The sequence below is a fragment of the Hirundo rustica genome, chromosome 3 (assembly GCF_015227805.2).
Source record: "Hirundo rustica isolate bHirRus1 chromosome 3, bHirRus1.pri.v3, whole genome shotgun sequence".
NCBI classification, from domain to species: domain Eukaryota; kingdom Metazoa; phylum Chordata; class Aves; order Passeriformes; family Hirundinidae; genus Hirundo; species Hirundo rustica.
Genome location: NC_053452.1, coordinates 113,126,832 through 113,145,704, shown reverse-complemented (window position 1 = coordinate 113,145,704; position 18,873 = coordinate 113,126,832). Strand labels below are relative to the sequence as shown.

General features: G+C 38.8%; 1 long non-coding RNA gene across 1 annotated transcript; it reads left to right on the top strand.

Moving 5' to 3' along the window:
* Positions 1-573: 573 nt before the first annotated feature.
* On the top strand, positions 574-6,835 carry LOC120751289 (uncharacterized). Its single transcript, XR_005700360.1, has 3 exons — positions 574-683; positions 1,151-1,279; positions 6,704-6,835. It is a non-coding gene; the product is annotated as an uncharacterized LOC120751289 (long non-coding RNA).
* Positions 6,836-18,873: the final 12,038 nt, after the last annotated feature.

Sequence of the window (18,873 nt, the reverse complement as noted above, 5' to 3'; positions counted from 1 at the left end):
GCTTTTTCATCTTTCTGCTCTAAGCCAGCAAGTCCAAATCAAGCAGAACCAAGTGTGGACTTCCCCGTGGGAGAAATTTTTAGTCCTCCACTGTTGCCTCACCATTTCTGCTCCATCTTACCACTTATCCAAGCTGTGCTCTCCCACCTTTGCTCAGGAGGAATACGTTTCTTGAAAGCAAACTTTAATTGATGTTACTTAACTGAACTTACAGGCCAATCCACATAACAATGCTCACCAAAATTAATCTGAATCAGCTTTCTTAAGTGGATTAATTAAACTACTTTAAACTCAAATGTGGACACCCTTGTTAGAAATTAAAGACGCTTAATTCAATTTAACTGAATTAACTTTCAAAGTAAATTAAGCCAAATTGAATTATAGCCATTCTAGTCCACACAGGGATTTAGATTCATATGTTGAGGGCTCCCATCACATCAGTTGGGCAAACAGCTGTAAAGAGTTGCTGACTTCTCCCAGGTTTTTATTGCCACCTCGTTACTAGAAGTTACTAATCTTGCTAGATTTCCTAGACTAAAAAGAGCAGAACAGAAGTTGTGAGTGTAATTATCCACTGAAGTTAGGTCAGGTACCTTTGAAACCTTTCTTCATTAGCAGCTAATTCACCAGGCTGAAAAAAAACAGTGGAGACAGCTGGACACATACTCTGCCAGCCCTGCAAGGTACTTGATTACGTCTGATGGGGGAACAGGATGGAAAGCCAGAGTGGTGATATCTTAGATCAACCCTAAATTTCCCAAAACTAATCCCTGGGAGCCCCTGAACATCTCAGAATAACTCTTCAGAGAGTTCTCGAGATGGTTAAGTTATAAAAGGACATTTCAGAAATACTTTCCCATTGTTTTTGAAGTTTGCTTCTCTTTAGGTGTGGTTCTCTAGAATTAATGTCTTCATGACTGTAATCAAATCAATTCTGATTAAAACCAGGGAAAATCTAAACAAAGAAAAATGATTAATTAGCCACTTTTTCTTACATAGTCCATAATAAAAAAATTTAGATTTTAAAATTAATTATTAAGGCATACACTTATTTTGCTTGTTCCCAGTCTTCAGAGAATTCTGTCTTGCTTTGCCTGGGTAGCTTTTGTCTGTGCACATCCATTTCAGAGATGTAATTTACAAATTCCAGGTCATCTTTCTCCAGCTTCCCTGCTATAAGAGGGAAGGAATGTGAGCAGCCAGCATCTCACCCAACCAGAAAGCTGCACTGGATTGGAAGGTTCAGGTCTTGTAGCAGATGGGAAAAGGCCATTTAAAGGTATTTTGTAGAAAAAATTATTTCATAAATACTCACCCTTTTTAGTTTTATATTCCTGGTTCAGATTTTGCCTATCACAGACCAGGTTGTTCTGTTACACTAAGTTTTGAATAAGCCCTTTACTAAAAACCCTGGTTTTGATGGATTTGAGTTTTATTGCATTGAATCATAGGTGTTACTCAAATCCTCATCCAACCTGACCTTGAACACTTCCAGTGATGGGACATCCAACCTTTTTCTGGGCAACCAGCGCCAGTGCTCAGGCACCCACACAACAACAGTTGGTTCTTGCTGTTCAGAGAAACCTCCCGTGTTTCCCTGTGTACCAATGGCCTCTGGTCCTGCCACTGGGACCTGGCACAGAGCCTGTCTCTGCCCCCTTTGCACCCTCCCTTCAGGTATAAAAATAATTTTTGCAGTAAGAGAGATTGCAAATTCTGTCATTTGCAGGACAGAATTAATTTCTTTTTAATCTTTGCTGTTAAAAAGACATGCTTAGGCCAATGAATTTGGACCAGCACCTCCATAAAGCTATTTAGTCCATCTTAGGACTGTCCATGAGAGCCAGATGACACCTACATCTTTCTGCTGACTTCCAGAGCACAACTAAACAATTAGCTTATGTTGGACTCTTAACTTCTCCATGGTTGAAACTACATAAGATCCTAACAGTTCCAGGGCCCAACCACCTGCTGGGGGAAGAACTTTTTCCTAATATCCACCCCAAACCTCCTCTGGCGTATCTTTATACCCTTCCAACATTTGGCTGGCATCCATAAGAGAAACTGAAAATAATCACCAGCATTTTTGTAATCCAAATGCTCTGTGATTGCAGCTAGTTGTAGATTGTGCTGTGGTGTTGCTATTTCCTGGCTGAATATTTGATGTATGCAACCAAGAGCTCCAAAAGGGCAGATATTGCAATGACAGATCATTTCAAAATTCACCAGCCTTCAATTTTAGACCACTGTAGATTTAAACTCATTTTTGCTGCTTGACTCTATAAACGCTCGAGGATTCAGGGTCCTCCAGCATTCAGGTTCCTGTGAGAAAAGAGAAGGTTACTTCTTTTAGGTTATTAATTATTATTTTTTATTCAAATGGATATTTTTAAGGGAGAAGGGAGAGGTGTGTTTCTTTCTAAACACTGATCACAAGCACATAGAAATTAAAGGCAAAACCCAAACTCCATATAGGCAGAAGTGTAATTCTTTTAACAGTCAAGTCCTTAACAAGTTTCTATTTCCTTCAATAAGTGAAGCATTGCACAATAGGTAGCTCTGAGACAAGAAATTAACAGTTATTTTCTCCTCTGCAGTAAATTGGAACTATTTTCTCCCAGCCTGTTTGAAGTCAGTTTCATTGCACCACGAGTTGACTTAGGGAGTGAACCAAAACCCATTTGTGTCATCAGGGCTAAGATTTGCATCTCTTCACTTTAGACAGGGAGAAGTCAGACACCTCATCTGAGCTTCTTACCCCAGGCTCCTGTCAGAGTCAATGGAGGGAAGCCTTCTGAGACAGATTCATTCTATTTATCTCAGGATACATGAATCACCTTAAGAGGAACTTGTTGCTCTTCCCTGGCTATAAACTGAGCCGTAGGGTGGCAGATCCAGGTTTAAGCAACTTGCTTGCAGTTATTTAACTTAGGGCACATGAATTTCACCCTGGGAAGCTTATATTTTATTTCTCCAAGCTGCAGACCTGATTTTATGTACCTCCAGTAGCTCCAAATATCCTTTGCAAGCCACTTCAGATGTGGAAACACACTTTATATTGTATAATATAAGGAATATATTAAACCATTTTGATATAAAAATCACAACTGTTTACAAGTTAAATATCTTCTAGACACAAGAATTAACCTTGATTCCTGTCTTAGCCTACTTTCACTTTGCTTTTTCCCATTCACTCACCCTTGTGTACGTGATCTTGTACTTTCTCCTACTTTTGTGTGTTTGGGCAAGTTGTTGCATGTGCTGATGGGCCAGCAGGATGCTTTCTCCTTGGAATAAGCAAAGAAGGGATTTAAACTCTCTTTCCCATGGTGAGGGCACTGTTGGTTATCTTTCCTTTCCCTGGCTGCCAGCTTCCACAAAACTTGTCAGGACATCATATCTCTGAGACGCCTCTTCCTCTCAGTCAAATGAGCTTGAAATCAACCCTCGTGTTCGAAAATGACTTGAGGGAGGAAGAAGAAGGGGATCTGAACATACTGTTGGGCAAATGAGCTTGAAATCAACCCTCGTGTTTGAAAATTACTTGAGGGAGGAAGAAGAAGGGGATCTGAACATACTGTTGGGCAAATGAGCTTGAAATCAACCCTCGTGTTTGAAAATTACTTGAGGGAGGAAGAAGAAGGGGATCTGAACATACTGTTGGGCAGGACATATTCCCTTAAAATTAGACTAATCATATGCTTCCTCTCCACTGTGAAATCTGGTAAAATTTCTAGAATAGATGTACTTACAAAGACAAGTCATACCTTATTTTTGGTTCAGTTCCTCTCTTTCTGGTGCAATTCCTCTCTTTGAGGAATACAGAAGTCACACCAACATATATAAGCTAAGCCAACAAAAAACACAATTATTTTTTTCTTGGTGTACTGGCAAAACGACTTTCTCAGATGTTCCAGTTTCTCTTCAGCTCTATTCTGCAGGACAGATATCTTCACATATTTACTTTTTACCCACTGAGCTTGCACTTTTTTTTTTTTTTCCCCCCTCCCTGGGAATGCCTCAGTTTGTTATGCCCTGAAACACAAAGCATTAACAGCCTTTTAGAGAGTGCCAACACATGGTGGAGGTAGCTACCTGCTCTGTTTTCCATAAAACGGGTGTTAATAGGCTCTAGAGGGGTCCCTCAGTAAAGACACGGAGGAGTTCAAGCATTTATTGACTGGTTTGTATCTCGTAGAAATATTCCAAGTGGAACACAGGAGATGTGGAGAAAAGCCACACAAATGAGAAGCTACTAATGAAGTGTTTTTACAGTTGGGGTTCAATGTGTGAGCTTGTAAAAGCTGATTAACTGCTATTGTGTTTTCATCTAACTGGTTTGATAATTTGTTGGTTAAATGGTTCTGCTGAGAAACCAGTGAGTGTCCTTGGAAACATGCTGGTGCAAGAGTTAAAGCCTTGAATCCACATGGAGGGGGCAGGTTTATGTTGTGGATCCACGATCCACTTCTCTTCTAATAAATGAAAGAAAGAAGTGTTTGAAAAGACATATTTTGTTCTTACAGGTTTTTTTACCTTTGAGCCTACCCCAATCATTAAAACTGAAATCCTCTTTAATTTCTCTTTTTCATAATAAAGGCAATTAAGTTGCCTTTTTGTTGATTCTCTTCTTGTTCTTCTTTCATTCTTCAATATTTCTTTTTCTCATTCGCTCTCTCTCTCTCTCTCTTTCTCGCTCTCTCTCTCTTTTTTCCTTCCACCTCTATTTAATGACTCTGTTTAGAAGAGACTATCCCGGGCTGGATTAACAATTAACTCAAAACACTTAACTATCACATTTGTGCAACAACAGTACAATACTGGAGGCTTGATAAAAGCAGTCTGGGAAAACTGCAAATATCACTTTTCAAAAGAATTACTGGAAATCTGAGGTAGGGGGTGACTAGAAGTCGTGGAAGTTTATTTTGTTTTATGCTCTGTTTTTCTAAAATCCTCCCTTATTCTGAATTCAAATCTTGCCACTTTAAAATTGTAAAACCTATTATCTAACCTACAAACTGGGAATTTTATGGCTTTACTGGACATGTATTTCCCTGAGCCAATAGATCCCTGCAAATCCTACTGATTTTAGTCTGGTGATGAACTTGACTGTCAGGAAAGCTGAGTTAGATCTTGGTGGTAAACAGGTACTGAGTTAAACTAGTCATCATGAGCAACAATTCTGTTTCTCAGAGGTCCCAGAAAGAATCCTGTAAATGGATTGGGTGTATTACACTCACCTCTAACAAGCTGAACAGACCAGTCTCTTAAAAGATGACTGCAAATTCTGAGTTAAGAAATCAGTATGAAAAGTTGGAGGGCTGGGGTTGGGGGGCGGGGGGGGGGTGCGGCGTGGTGGTGTGTAGGAAAAAAACAAGCAGCAAAACCAACCCTCCCATAACATTTTGACTCTGAAAATGCCTGTGGGGCCCTGATGGGAGTTGCAGCTTCTGTTTTTTATGTCTTCCTCCATCAAGATCTGGATTTCCCAGACACATTGAATCTCTCTTGGCACTCTAAGATGTAGGACCTCGGGACATCCCCACTGCCCCTTACTTTGAGAGAAGAGCCTCTGTTCCACAGATCACACAGAGTAATACTACAGTGTTTCTCAGTTGAAATAAGCTGATTTTCATCCAGGCTCTGACTAATAGTCTTAATAATTAATTTTACTCTTTCTCCATTTTCCAGTCAATTCCATTAAGAAAAGAAAAATCCCAGAAAAAGGCACACAGCCATAGATAATGCTAAACATGTCAATACACTTTTTCAGGTGTAGTCCATAAAAATAGGGAGCAGATTCACAGTCACTACTTAAGTTTTATTCTTCCTTTTTATTTCACCAAAGGAAGAGGAAGTTAAAAATTAAAGCAACAAAACAGTTGAACTACTTTGTAATGGATATCTGGAGTGCTGTAGTGCAATATCACTTCAAATGAGGATGAACTTCAACATTGTATGAACATGACCAAGGTCTTGTCCAGTTTGATTTTCATATCTCTAAAGGTGAAGTTCTACTGCCTGATAATTCTCTCTTTAAATTATTATTTTTTAAAATATTTAATTATAATTGTATTTATTGTAATGTTAGCCTACTGTCTTCTCTTTGTGCGTCTCAGATGGCAGTCTGATGCCACCACCTCTGCAAACTCCTCTTTGGAGACTGAAGACAACAATTTTATTGCCTGTTGTCCTTCCTTTCTCAAGGTGGAACAGATCTAATCCCTTCAACCTTCCACAAAATGTGCTTTACGCTCCAGCTCCCTTAAAAGCCTCCACTGGACACACTCCAGTCTCACAATTTAGAGCTTCCTGTAAGCAAACACGGGAGCATAATCACTTCATCCAATCTACTCTTACATTTTTCTTCATGTACCCAATACAAGGTCAGCCTCTATCACAGTAAGGCTGCACTGCTCACTCATCTTTGGCTTGTTGTTCTTCAAGCATCCCTTGCCACAGAACTGCCACGGAGTCATTAAATCCCCAGCCTATAAAATTTCATGGAATCTCTCTGTCCTGAGTGCAGACTTCTGAGTGTGTGTTTGTTTAATTTCTGGAAGTCCTTGCCAGCTCATCCCCCCAGCTAAATTACTTCTCAGTGTCAGTCCTGTCCTCCAGGAGAGAGAGGAGCTGGGCCCGTTCAGCCTTGAGGAGGGAAGACTGAGAGGGGACTTCATTAATGCTCTTAAATATCTCCTAGGTGGGTGTTGAGAGGATGGTGCCAGCGAAGGACAAGGAGCAATGGCCATAAACTAAAACACATCAAGTTCAACCTAAATGTGAAGCAGAAATTCTTTATGGTGAGGGTGGTAGAGCACTGGAGCAGCTGCCTGGAGACATTCCTCTCTGGAGATATTCCAAACACACCTGGATGCATTTCTGCGTCACCTGCTGCAGGAAACCCTGCCTTGGCAGGGGGATTGAACTGGATGTTCTCCAGAGCTCCTTTCCAGCCCTAAAAATTCTGTGATACTGTGATTCGAGTACTTATTTGCCATACTGAATTATCACATCATTTTCTGCTGTACAATAATTGAAAAAATATATCAAGAATGAAAAAGACCCTGAAGAAAAAAGAAAAACACAAACACACTTTTATGTATTTTGAAGCACAGAGAAAATGAATCAAACTGAGCCAGAGGAGAAAGACATAACAAGACTGACTGTAAGTTAAAGACAGACAAAGGGAAATCAAAAAGCAGTCACGACTTTTGAGCAGCAAAATAAACAACCAGAACAACTCATGGAGCCTCCAGTTCTTGATGTCTTCAGATTAGGTCCAATTGTCTCTCAATGTGAACTAATTCAGCCAAATAAAAAATTACTGGTATTGACACAGGGAAAAGTAGATGAAATGCAATGCCCTGTAGAACACAGGAGGAGAAACTGAATTATCTAATGGACTCTTCCAGGTTAAAGCTTTTGAATTTATGAATAATGTCTGGGACAAATCTGTTGCTGAAATAATACAGATGTCTGTAATGATCCCTGCTCATTCTATCGTGTAGCTGCTTTTCTTGCCAAATGTAACCACTTAACGTTTCCAGAAAAATGGGCACCGAGGTACACATCATTCCAGGAATTTTTTCTTCCAACAAGACTGATAATATAAATTTTGCATTAAATTCTATAAAACAGATGTGGACACATGCAGGGCAGATTGACATTATTCTTACACTTTGTATCAACTTTTTTTTCCTATACAAACATAAAATTTCTCCAAGGGCTCTGCTCCTCCAGCCCTACACTCTCAAGCCAGACTGGGAGAGCTGGGAGTGTTCACTTGGAGAAGAGAAGGATCCAGGGAGACCTCAGACTCCCTTCCAGAGGCTAAAGGGGCTTCAAGAGACCTGGAGAGGCAACTTTTTATGAAGACCTGGACTGTCAGGACAAGCAGAAATGGTTTCAAACCAAAGGAGGCCAGATTTATATTGGATATTAGGAGGAAATTCTTCCCTATGAAGGTGGGGAGGCCCTGGCACAGGGTGCCCAGAGAAACCATGGCTGCCCCATCCCTGTAAGTGTCCAAGGCCAGGCTGGATGGGGCTTGGAGCAGTCTGGGATAGTGGAAGGTGTCCCTGCTCATGGCAGGGGGGTGTAAATTGATGATCTTTAAGGTCCCTTCCAATACAAACCATTCTGGGACTCAGACAGCAACCTGTAGTGAATTTTCACATCCAGCCCAGTATTTAGTGTTTTACCTGAAGACTAGTTGTACAGGAATGGAAATAATCTATTTTTAGAGTTCCTGGACTAATTCCACCTTAACCCTTTGTGGTGCAGAGGATTTTTTTAAACCTTATCTATGAGAAATGTTGTTTCTATTGAAAAAAAACCCCACAATTTTTACAGTTAAAATGCATTGTTCTATTTTTTGCATTAAATCCTTCCTGGCAGAAGGATTTCTCACGATGTTTTCACCCAATATTGCCACAGAACATTCAAATTTTTCAGGATGGCTTTAGGAAATTATTGCCTTGGTATTGCGTTCTAGGAGAGAAACTCAGCTCCCCTAAAAAAAGAAAGGAGCCAGCCCCTTGTGTCTTGTGTTTGTGTGAGGGTTACAGTAAAAGAAATGAAATGGAAGTGTTAATTCCTTCTTTCATAGGAATTAATTAAAAAAAAGTTCCTGAAACATGCACTGCCATCAGACAATCAAGAGTGAGAAAGAGAGAGAGACAGGAAGAGAGAAAAAACTGGCTCCATGCAGGGCCTTTTTGCTTACAGCTATGAGACAGTGCTGCACTTTCTCCTAATAACCTTGACCTGCTTTTCCTGGCTCAGCAGTAGCATCTGTGTCACATCGGCTTAGCATCTGTTTATCAATCCAACAGCACAAACCTGATTCCTGCTCCTATTCTCTCTACTGCTCATGATATTAAAATTACTGAATTAAACCAGCAGAAATCAAGAAAAAGGAGGCTCGGAGATGAGAACAGCTCTGTAAAAAGAAAATTAAAGGCAAAAAAAAAAAAACAAAAAAACCCCAAAACCTAGAGAGGAAGAGGAAAGCTGTATGTAAGAAATCAATTTATTTTATTTTATTTATTTAATCTCAATGCATTTAAAGGAGAAATTTGGAATGCATAATCATGGCTAAAATCTCTTGTGCAGAATTCAGGGCCACAGGCTCTCAAAACAGAGAAAGCAGGAGTCAGCTCAGACATTTTCGAGAAAAGACATGGCAAGTAAAACGACGTAATAAATTACAGTCTGCCTGCAGTCTCTGCCTCCAGGTGGAAGAGCAAATACCAGTGAATAGGATTTAGTGCAGATCTTTAATAAACAGGGTGAAAGCTACTGGGAACTCCCCAGTCTTGCCCCTGAGGTTTACTTTGCCCCCTTTGGTACCACTGCTGTGCTCTTTCCAGTTCTCAGATAGAACCATGGAATCATAGAATATCCTAAATTGGAAGGGACAGACAAGGATCATCTGTCCTGCTCCTGAATCCCAAATTCACGTCACATGTGCCTGAGAGTGTTGTGCAAACAACTCTTGAGCTCTGGCAACCTTGGGGCTGTGCCCGTTCCCTGGGGAGCCTGTTCAGTGCCCTACCACCCTCTGGGGGAAGAACCTGTTCCTGATATCCAACCCAAACCTCTCCTGACACAGCTTCAGCCCTTCCCTTGGGTCCAGTCACTGGTCACCAGAGAGAGAGGAGAAGGCACAGAAAGCCTCAGTTAAAACTGAGGTGTCAAACAGTGCAATATTATTATTTATTGTTTATCACTGTCATGCTTGGATCTGAATGAAATCCGAGCCCCACTGTGCTGTGCGTGCACAATGCACTGTTTATCTTCCAATCCCCCACCTGCACAGAAACTAAGGCAACAGGAAAAGGAAAGGAAAAGGAGAACTGGAGAAATTTGCTGATCTGCTGGAAACCGCTACATGAGTCTAGGGTATTGCAGACTTGAGTAAAGGTCTCATGAGTACCCAGTGTTTAAAGCATAAAACAGAATAGTAAAGCAGATATATATGAAATTAATAAAAGCACACACAGTTTGGCATATCAGCACAAATAGCCGTAGCTTTGGAGTTATGTCTCCTGCATAAAACCATTTCCAGTAGCACAGAGATCACTGAGTTCATTAATGTTGCACTGGGAAATGTTTTGGGTCCTGATTTGGACACGAAGTACACCCAGAGACACAATGTGCCATCTTAAATGATTCTCTGGATTTACTTTACTTTATTTTCCTGAGAACTCGGATTAATACTTGACAGCAGTGTGGCTGGACACCAGTGGTGTGTAAGAGGTCCTACTACAACTATATTTATACACATCATTATTTATCCTTCTTTCAAATGCATTAATGGAAACTTTGTACTACATCTACAGCAATGCAAGTTGAGCTGCTCCACTAGTTTTTATCCCTACATCCATGATTTTCTGAGAGCAAATAAAAATATAAAATAGATGGGAAGAAGGGATTCATTGTAGTTATACAGACTCCCAGCTATCAAAACCATATGTGTAGATCTCAGTGTGAGGTAAATACATGATTTACAGGCTAATTCACTGCTCATGCCACCTCCAGTGAACTTAGATCAGTCAAGAGATGAGTTTGAAAAGGAAGACATATGTAAACAATTGCTGAATCTCCAAAGGTTTCCAAACCAGTCCAAAAGGATTCTTCCACAGGGAAGCAAAGGATAAAATTATTTGGGCTACAGATCTGTGAGGGAGCAGACAGCCAACACTGACTTTGATCCAAATTACAGTTATTCCAGAGTTCTTCCTAATGTAAAAGTGCACATGGATATGTTGCAAACTTGAAAGGGGAGCCCTCTTGTCTTTTTGTTTTTAACAGCTTTTCACTCTCTCTTCATTTTTTGTCTGAGAGTCATGCCAAAAACCCCTAAGAAAGCACACCCAATGTCATTCAGGTTGTAGGATTTCACCTATATTTCACACAGGAAAGCTTTATTGCCCCGGGGTTACTCAGAATCTTTCTTTAGCTCATTTTTGCAAAGGCTGGGCTTGACTCGCATCAGTAGTTGTCCAGATTTCACTTCAGGATTCCTCAAGCCTCAGGCTGGAGACAGAAACAGCAGGAGGTGGACAACAAGTTGGGTTTGAGATCTGGCGTTTATGGAAGCCTGGGTTCTATCACAACAGGATTACATTTGTATATAAAATAGGATATAATTTTAGGAATACGATAACTGATGTCAGGAATAAAGCTTTTATTCAGGAGGTTTTTTGGAACAGCCAAGAGGTAGTTAAAGCAAGAGTAATATCTGCAAGAAGATGTGAGAAAGACTGTAATGAGATATATCAAACTTTATTCCACTGACAACAAACTCAAGTATTTAGGCAGAGTGTGTGATAATATAAAGAGCCACAGGTTTTTATTGTTTGGTTTGGTTTTTTTTTAGATAATATCTGTAGAAGGAATTTAGGTAAGGAGCCAACAGCTTCCACTGATTGCAGCACTGCACGTGAATTAAAATCTCTTGTACTAAAATCTTGTTGTATCTTTTGTGTATTAAAATTTCTTGTTATAACCACTTTAGGAAGGAACAAGTAAACAAGGGAAGGTGTTATGGGTACATAACGGAGGCTTTCTGATTGAACACATTCTTTCAGGGAAGTACACGAGGAGATGTGGTTCACACAACAGCCTCATTAGTCCTCACTTCCATCAACAGCTTATGGAATCCTTAATAATTATTATTATTAATTATAATTCTTGTATCTGTTTGACTCAAGAGGTAGCAAGAGGAGAAAAATAAGAGAAAGCTCAGGTCCACATTCCAGTCAGGTAAAATATTCCTAAATCAATCTAAATTCAGTAAATACTGATTGTTCTGCCAGACAAGCTGAAGAACAGCAAAGCTCAGGTACTGGGATCAAGCTGGGATCCATGTGGGGGGGACAGTGGCCAGGGAAAGAACCAGACATTCTGCCGGGGACCACGTGGGAGGTGGGACCATGTTCTTGGAGATGTGAGAAGGGTGTGGGCTTCATTGATTCTGTTCCATTTAGAATGGTTTTTATTCGGTATTTCTGAAAATTTAGGAATTGGGGAATCTCACCTAACTGTTGATCACACAAATGCATTGTGGCTGTGTATGTATGTTTATCTGTTGTCTTATGAAGCCTGGCTGAGGTAATTGAGAAAGCAGGAGATGTCACAGATCAGTGACTCAAACAGTCTGAGTTTATTCCTGAGCAACTATCCATAATGAATGAATAAATAAATAAATAAATAACAGAAGAAAATATATTTTTAATGGGAGGCTTCAACTTGGGAGACATATGCAACCAGCAGTAAACTTCTCTTCAAATTTAAGAAAAATATAGAGATGAATTAATTATGGGCTGGCAGTTGGTCATAGCCTAGGGACCAACTGTTATTATTAGATTGCACTCCATACAGAGAGAGGGCAGGACAAACCAGTAATAAGTACACTTGACTCTCCAAAGTAATTCATTTCTCAAAACTGGGAAATTACAAAAAGATTTAAAAGATAGGAAAAAAAAATCCAAAAAATGAGAATGAATGTTGGGATTTTTTAAGACAAGTTTATGAAGCTGTGAGACCAAGTCGTGTGAAAGTAAAACTTTGTTCAAAGGCAAAAGAAACGTACTAATTAGAAATAAGAATGCAACATGTGACAACTGTAAAGAAAGAGATCTGAACACATACAGCAATATAAATTAAACATTATAAAGTGTAGAAAATTGATAAGGGAAGCTAAAGACATCAAAGAAAATCCCACGGTTAGTAGGATTAATGACAATGAACTTAATTTTTAGGAATAATTAGGAGCAAACTAAATCCTACAAATAGCATAAGACCATTTAGAAATGGAAACTGCAAAACTGTTTAAACCCTACAGTGAAGGGTCAGGTCTCCATACATTTCTGTTTATCTAATAAGGCTTGAACAATTTACATCCTCAAAGAATTTATACACTGAGGAATGCTTTATATCCTGTAATTTTAAAAGTCATTATTAAATTAGTCTTGTGGCAACTTTTCTAGTATTTTTTCTAGGGTCAACTTCAAAGTAATCAGTCTATCCTTCTTGTCAGTTCTTTTATCTCTGTTTTTAAATATACTGATATGACACCAGCATATTTTCCTTTTCCAGAATTTCTTTGTTATGCCAATATTGTTAAAAATTACTATCAGTGATTGACTGTGTGATTCTGTGGTGAGATTACAAGATCACTCAGTAGACCGCAGGTAACCTAATATTTTGGAAGGCATTTAAAAATTCTGACACACACCAAAAAATGCCCACTAAGAACTTGAAGGAATTCCACAAAAAGAAAACAAACATTCAATGGAACAAAAAAAAAGGACAATAAATATTAAAAACATAGGTTTCATAGAAGAATAAGAAGTAAGTAAAAGTTGTTTCAGATTAATATGGTTTCTCTACAACTCCATGATTGTGAACATAAGTATAAAGTAAAGGCCATTAAAAATGTTAAAATCTACATTAAAAACACAGAATGATACTGCTAAGCAACTAGATAGAGCATCCTAAGTCTCTCAATAAACCAGGTTCAAAAACCCTGCATATTTTAATATGGTTGCAAGATTTGTTCCTTCCCTGTTAGACCTTCTGGTATGTTATTGCTGAATGCAGAGAAGTATGTAATGTTTTGTAACCATGTGGGTTTTCTGTGCTAGAAGGAGCCATTACAGTCTGACCTCAGGAATAACAGGGCTACTCCGGATTTTTGCAGCCTGTGGCCCAAAACGTTGCTGTCCCTGCTAGGAGCAATATGAAAGCACCATTCAGGAAATCTGAAACTGATCTTTGATTGCTAAACCAACCAATTAATCAGAATCTAAAAATTAAGATTAAATAACTTAAAAATAAAAAAAAAAGAAAAAAAAAGCTTCTTTTCCACCTCTGTTAAAGAGGACAACTGTCAGCTCTCCAACTTTATCTATAGGATGGACTAGACCTAACCAATATAAAGTACAAAGAAAATCATTCTAGTGTTTTACAACAGCTTTTTATCAAATGGTTCTTGTATTAAATAAAAACCTTTTGCACAATCAAAGCTTTTTTCTTTCTTTCTTTTTCTTTTTCTTTTTCTTTTTCTTTTTCTTTTTCTTTTTCTTTTTCTTTTTCTTTTTCTTTTTCTTTTTCTTTTTCTTTTTATTTTTATTTTTATTTTTATTTTTATTTTTTTCTTTTTTTGTTTTTCTTTTTCTTTCCCACTAATGATGCCTTGAGAAGGCTGACCTGGAACAGAGACAAGATAGAGCTAAGAGAATAAAGTAGATATCTGTTAAAAGGCCTTAAAGGATAAACCTTGGGCAGCACAAGAGCCTGGGCAGGGCTGCACCCAGGAAGGACCCAAAATGGTCACAAAATGGATGACCGGTCATGAGGTTTCATACTTTTCAAAGTTTTGGTTCATTTTCATATTGGGATTAATTGTCCAGTTACAGCTTCAGGTCATGAAGTTCCATCCTCCTTGTTCTCTCGCCTCAGCCCTCCATTGTTTATGCTCTTTTGGGCCTGAAGCTTGCAATAGTGTCCTCAGTCTCAAGCTGGAAAAGGATTTTTTTTGTCTACCTACCCTGTGAAGAAAGCTGATTAACACCTGATACGAGGCTTAGAGCTGCACAACTAGGCAGCACAGAATCTCTAAAAATTTGAAAGCTAAAACTTAAGACATCACTAAGAATGCTAAAATGGGATCCTATCTCACTAGTTTAGTCCTATTCTTTTAGCTAGCCTTTACTTCAATCCAATGAAATTTTAGGTGATTTTTTTTTTATCTTTCCCATCAGCAGCCACAGTCCTCATAGGGTCAACTGGACATTGGCATCACGATTTTCATCTTAGGGAGACAGCCACAAATACACACACAAAAAAAGAGAACCATTGATCAAGAATGGAAGACACAGGCCACCGTTTTTGCGTTGTTTTCTTGGCATCACCATATTTTTTTTAGGTAGTACAATCAGTAAAACGTGAACTTCCAGGGATAGCTGCACAGTTCAGAACACTGCATTTTCCAGTCTGACACTTGCCTGGTCCAAGAACAAGATAGTTATAAAACTTTTCTTTCCTGACCCCTTGTTTGAATAGTCTCAAATGCCTCATGTCACCAAGGACCTGACCTATTCATGCCCTAAATCTGAGTATCCCCAAAGCTACCCTAATTTGCCCCGTTATGCTTGTACAACGAGCAACTTGTTCTAATGACAAAGAAAGTGTGGCTTGAAGGAATGTTCCAAATAGTGTTATTTTACTTTTGCTCCTGACACCAAAGTATGGTTTATCCAGGAACTGCTAAGCCTGCTCTTCACCATCTGGAATTAACCCACACAGAAGAAATTCCCAAGGGGTGGGTTAAGCTGGTTTTCCAACTGAAAAACAGCCTCAGCAAAGACCAACATCTGGCCGAAGTATCCTGTCATAGACCTATGCTCTCTGCGCATAATAAACATGGCTCACTATTATTCTTGGTTTATTTTTTTCTGTCACTTGAGATCATAAATGGGGGGGAAAGTAGTAGATAAGAGAAGGGAAGGCAGAATTGGTGCAGTAAAACGCACCAGTATTTCCAGAAACTGTAAATCTAAAATGACGTAAATTTACTTCAGAACACACAACAGCAACATTTCCTAAAAGACCTAGGATCTTGTACTGCAGCCAGAAGTTAATGGTCATGATGCTGTTGCGTCATCTCTCACTGGCAGACTGAAGCACAACACAAATTCTGTGAATTGTTCCTAGATTTTTCATGGCTGAGATTGTCTTTAGCTCCTGACAGAAGTGAACGAGTCTGTCCATAATTTCCTGCATTTTCAATCACTCATTCTCATCTGCTAGAAAGAGCACCTTATCTTGCAAAGGTTTCTGGAACCATCCAGCCTTCATCATTTTACTTTCAATTCATAAGCAGCACAGACAGAAAAAAAAAAAAAAAAATTCTAAAATTTTTTTTCTAAAATTTTTTACTCTACAGGTCCTTCTGGCCTAGAACAGACAGGGTTTATCATACTGGTTATCTGCAACAATTGCAGATCTGTGAACAGAGAAATCCAGTTTAAATATCTTATAGTTTATTCTTATCTCCAACCAGCTTAGCACTTCTAACACAATTAAGGGTGTGGAGCTGCTTACACATCCCAAGCTCTAGGCAACCATCTTCCCTATCTTATTTCTTCATGTGGAAAGGTCTGTTTGTTCAAATAATTTCAAATAATTTGCTTCTTAGTGCCTTTTCCAGTCTCTTTTTGATGAACAACCTCTTACTTACTGCAATCTTCCCACAAAAGAAAGATTCAACATAGCACTTTTCCTGTCAGCTCAGCTCAGCTCTCTCTCATAATTGTTCATTAGGAATACATTTATCACCTCCAAAGCTAAAAACAAGATTTATTTTCCCTATCATTTATTTCTCCTTTTTGTTTTCTGACACCCTCCCAGCCCTTCAACTTTCACAGCCATTCCCCACACCTTTGGTTAACACAAGGCTTTCCACCACCACCTCATTCCTTGTCCATGACCTGCTGCACTGCTTTTTCCCCAGTCCTTCCACTTGACTCCCTTGATTTCATCTTAAGTCAGATTATTTGTACAGTGTAATACCAGAAAAATGAAAAATCCTCTTTTATTATCATCTTGTCCCTCTTTTGTACAGACCTTTCTTTGTTGACCTTGATTTCAAAAAACCTGTCAGTTTTCCAACACTCCCTCAACAAGTTCGCTTCATTTTTCCACCAGCCTTCTCCTTGTGAAAAATTCTTATATGTCATTAATGTCCTCTACTCTCTGTCTCTTCTATTATCTATTTTCAGCACGGTTAGATAGGCTTGTGCAATTTTTTTGTGTGACTACTGGGTTTTGCTGTTTCGGACATGAGAAGAACATGTACAAAAACAGGGTTTTCTTCCTTTTTTTTTTTTTTTTCTTAGCAGCCTCATACTTGGGCAATACCTGGGCTTTTGGTTTTTCTCTAATGGGGTATTTATTCCTCTGAGACACTGGTCAGCCAGAAGAATATTTATGTGGTAATAAAAAACTTTAACAGAGGGTTGTTTGGATCTAATAGTCTCAGGTATTTCAACACTTCTTTGCTTGTCATGTGTCACACTGAATTACATCGTGGCCTGCATGTGCAGCAACCCATAATGTAACCCATGTAATATAGTTTGAAATGTAATGTAGTAGGAAGGGGGCTTAAAGGGAAAAATCACTTTTTTGTGCTGGATAAAAGCTGTGGATTAGGAAAGAAAGCAACTTCAGACTATTGGGGAACTGGGAAAAATTAAATGATAGCTCAGCAACAAGCCTGCACAGAAATCTGCAATAATGGATTAAATGTAACATATTGCATCAATATTAATAACTTCCATTAATATTTTTCCATTTTACAGCACAGATCATTTTTTGTCTGAGTCATCCAATGACTTCTAAATGTTAATTCATGCCTGACAAATTCTAAATTAAATTCGTATAATTAAATACAAATGTAGAAAGGTAAATAAACATTCACAGAGGATAAATGTCTGGCTGGGATGCAGGGGCAGAGCCATGAAGAGAAACCAGGTGTCCTGATTCTCAGGACTGAGTTTTAGCCTCTTGATAATATTTTTGCCTCCAATCTTGTGCTTATACTGATACATCCTGCCTTCAGAAAGGATTTGTTTTTTTACTGAATAATCTGAGTGTATCAGGGAAGAAAAGCACAAGAGGGTACAACAGATTTCCATTTGAAGTAAAAGAATTTAAAAGTCCTTCTGTCCTTACAGAAGACCTGATTCTCTAGGGAAATGATGCCATTGGCTTTGATGAAGGAGTGGTGAGGGAAATAAAAAGGAAAACAAACAAACAAACAAACAAACAACTGCTTTTTTCTGGCAGAAATGGTGAAATTTCACCCTTCAGCAATTTGGTGAAAGCTGATAGCTGTGGACACTTTTCAGCCTGGGTAGCACAGCAAAAGCCTGCACCATGAGAACTGGCAGATGCAAAGATAGAGAGAGAAAAACATCAAATTACACTTTAAAACTCTTGGCCAGGCTGTCCAGCTCAGGGAATCTGCTCTGCCTTCCTCCGTGCTTGCACAAGCTGGTGAAAACTGGGAGAGGAGAGAACTGAGCTCATTTTTGCCAGCTGAGAATCCAGCACATGATAAAGCAGATCACTGTGAACCACTGGTACTAGGGAAAATGTGGTTTAATTGACCGGGCTCAGGCGCAGTTCTTCTTCCCTGTCTGAAACAAGAACCACGTCACAGGGCAGGCCAGCAAGGTCTGGCTCACCCTTGGATCTGCAACTGGAAGCAGGGCCATGAAACAGCTTTGGGAGTGAAGGGTATACAAGCCAAGCCACAAAGAATCATGGTGGAAAATCCTAAAAAAAGTGCAAAATGTGCCTGCTTTAAGTTTACACAAATCACCAGTGGAAAATAAGTTCAATTTTGAAACTGGAAAAAAGTTACATTGCATTTAGATCAAGAGTCTTGAAGTAATTAATCCCTATTGATCATGTTCCTTTCCCTTTTAAATTCATGATGAATTAAAATATTAACATAATTACAATTTAATTATTACATCATAATTAGTATGTAGTGCAATATACTATTTTCAAAGCAGAGTTTGCAATTTGAATTGCTAATACAAAATTAAAATTGGCATTGCAGATTATTATTACTATTACTATTACTCTTATTATTACTATTACTATTATTATTACTATTACTATTACAATTGTTATTATCATCCTTATAAGAATTATTACATTTCAAATCAAATTTCAGGAGTGTCTATCTTTGACACAAGAAAAAAATTCTAAAGGTTTTTCCTTTCAGAATGGAAATGCAGGTCCCTCTTTCTGGGACTTACTAATGCAAGGCCACTGTATCAGAAAAGTAGC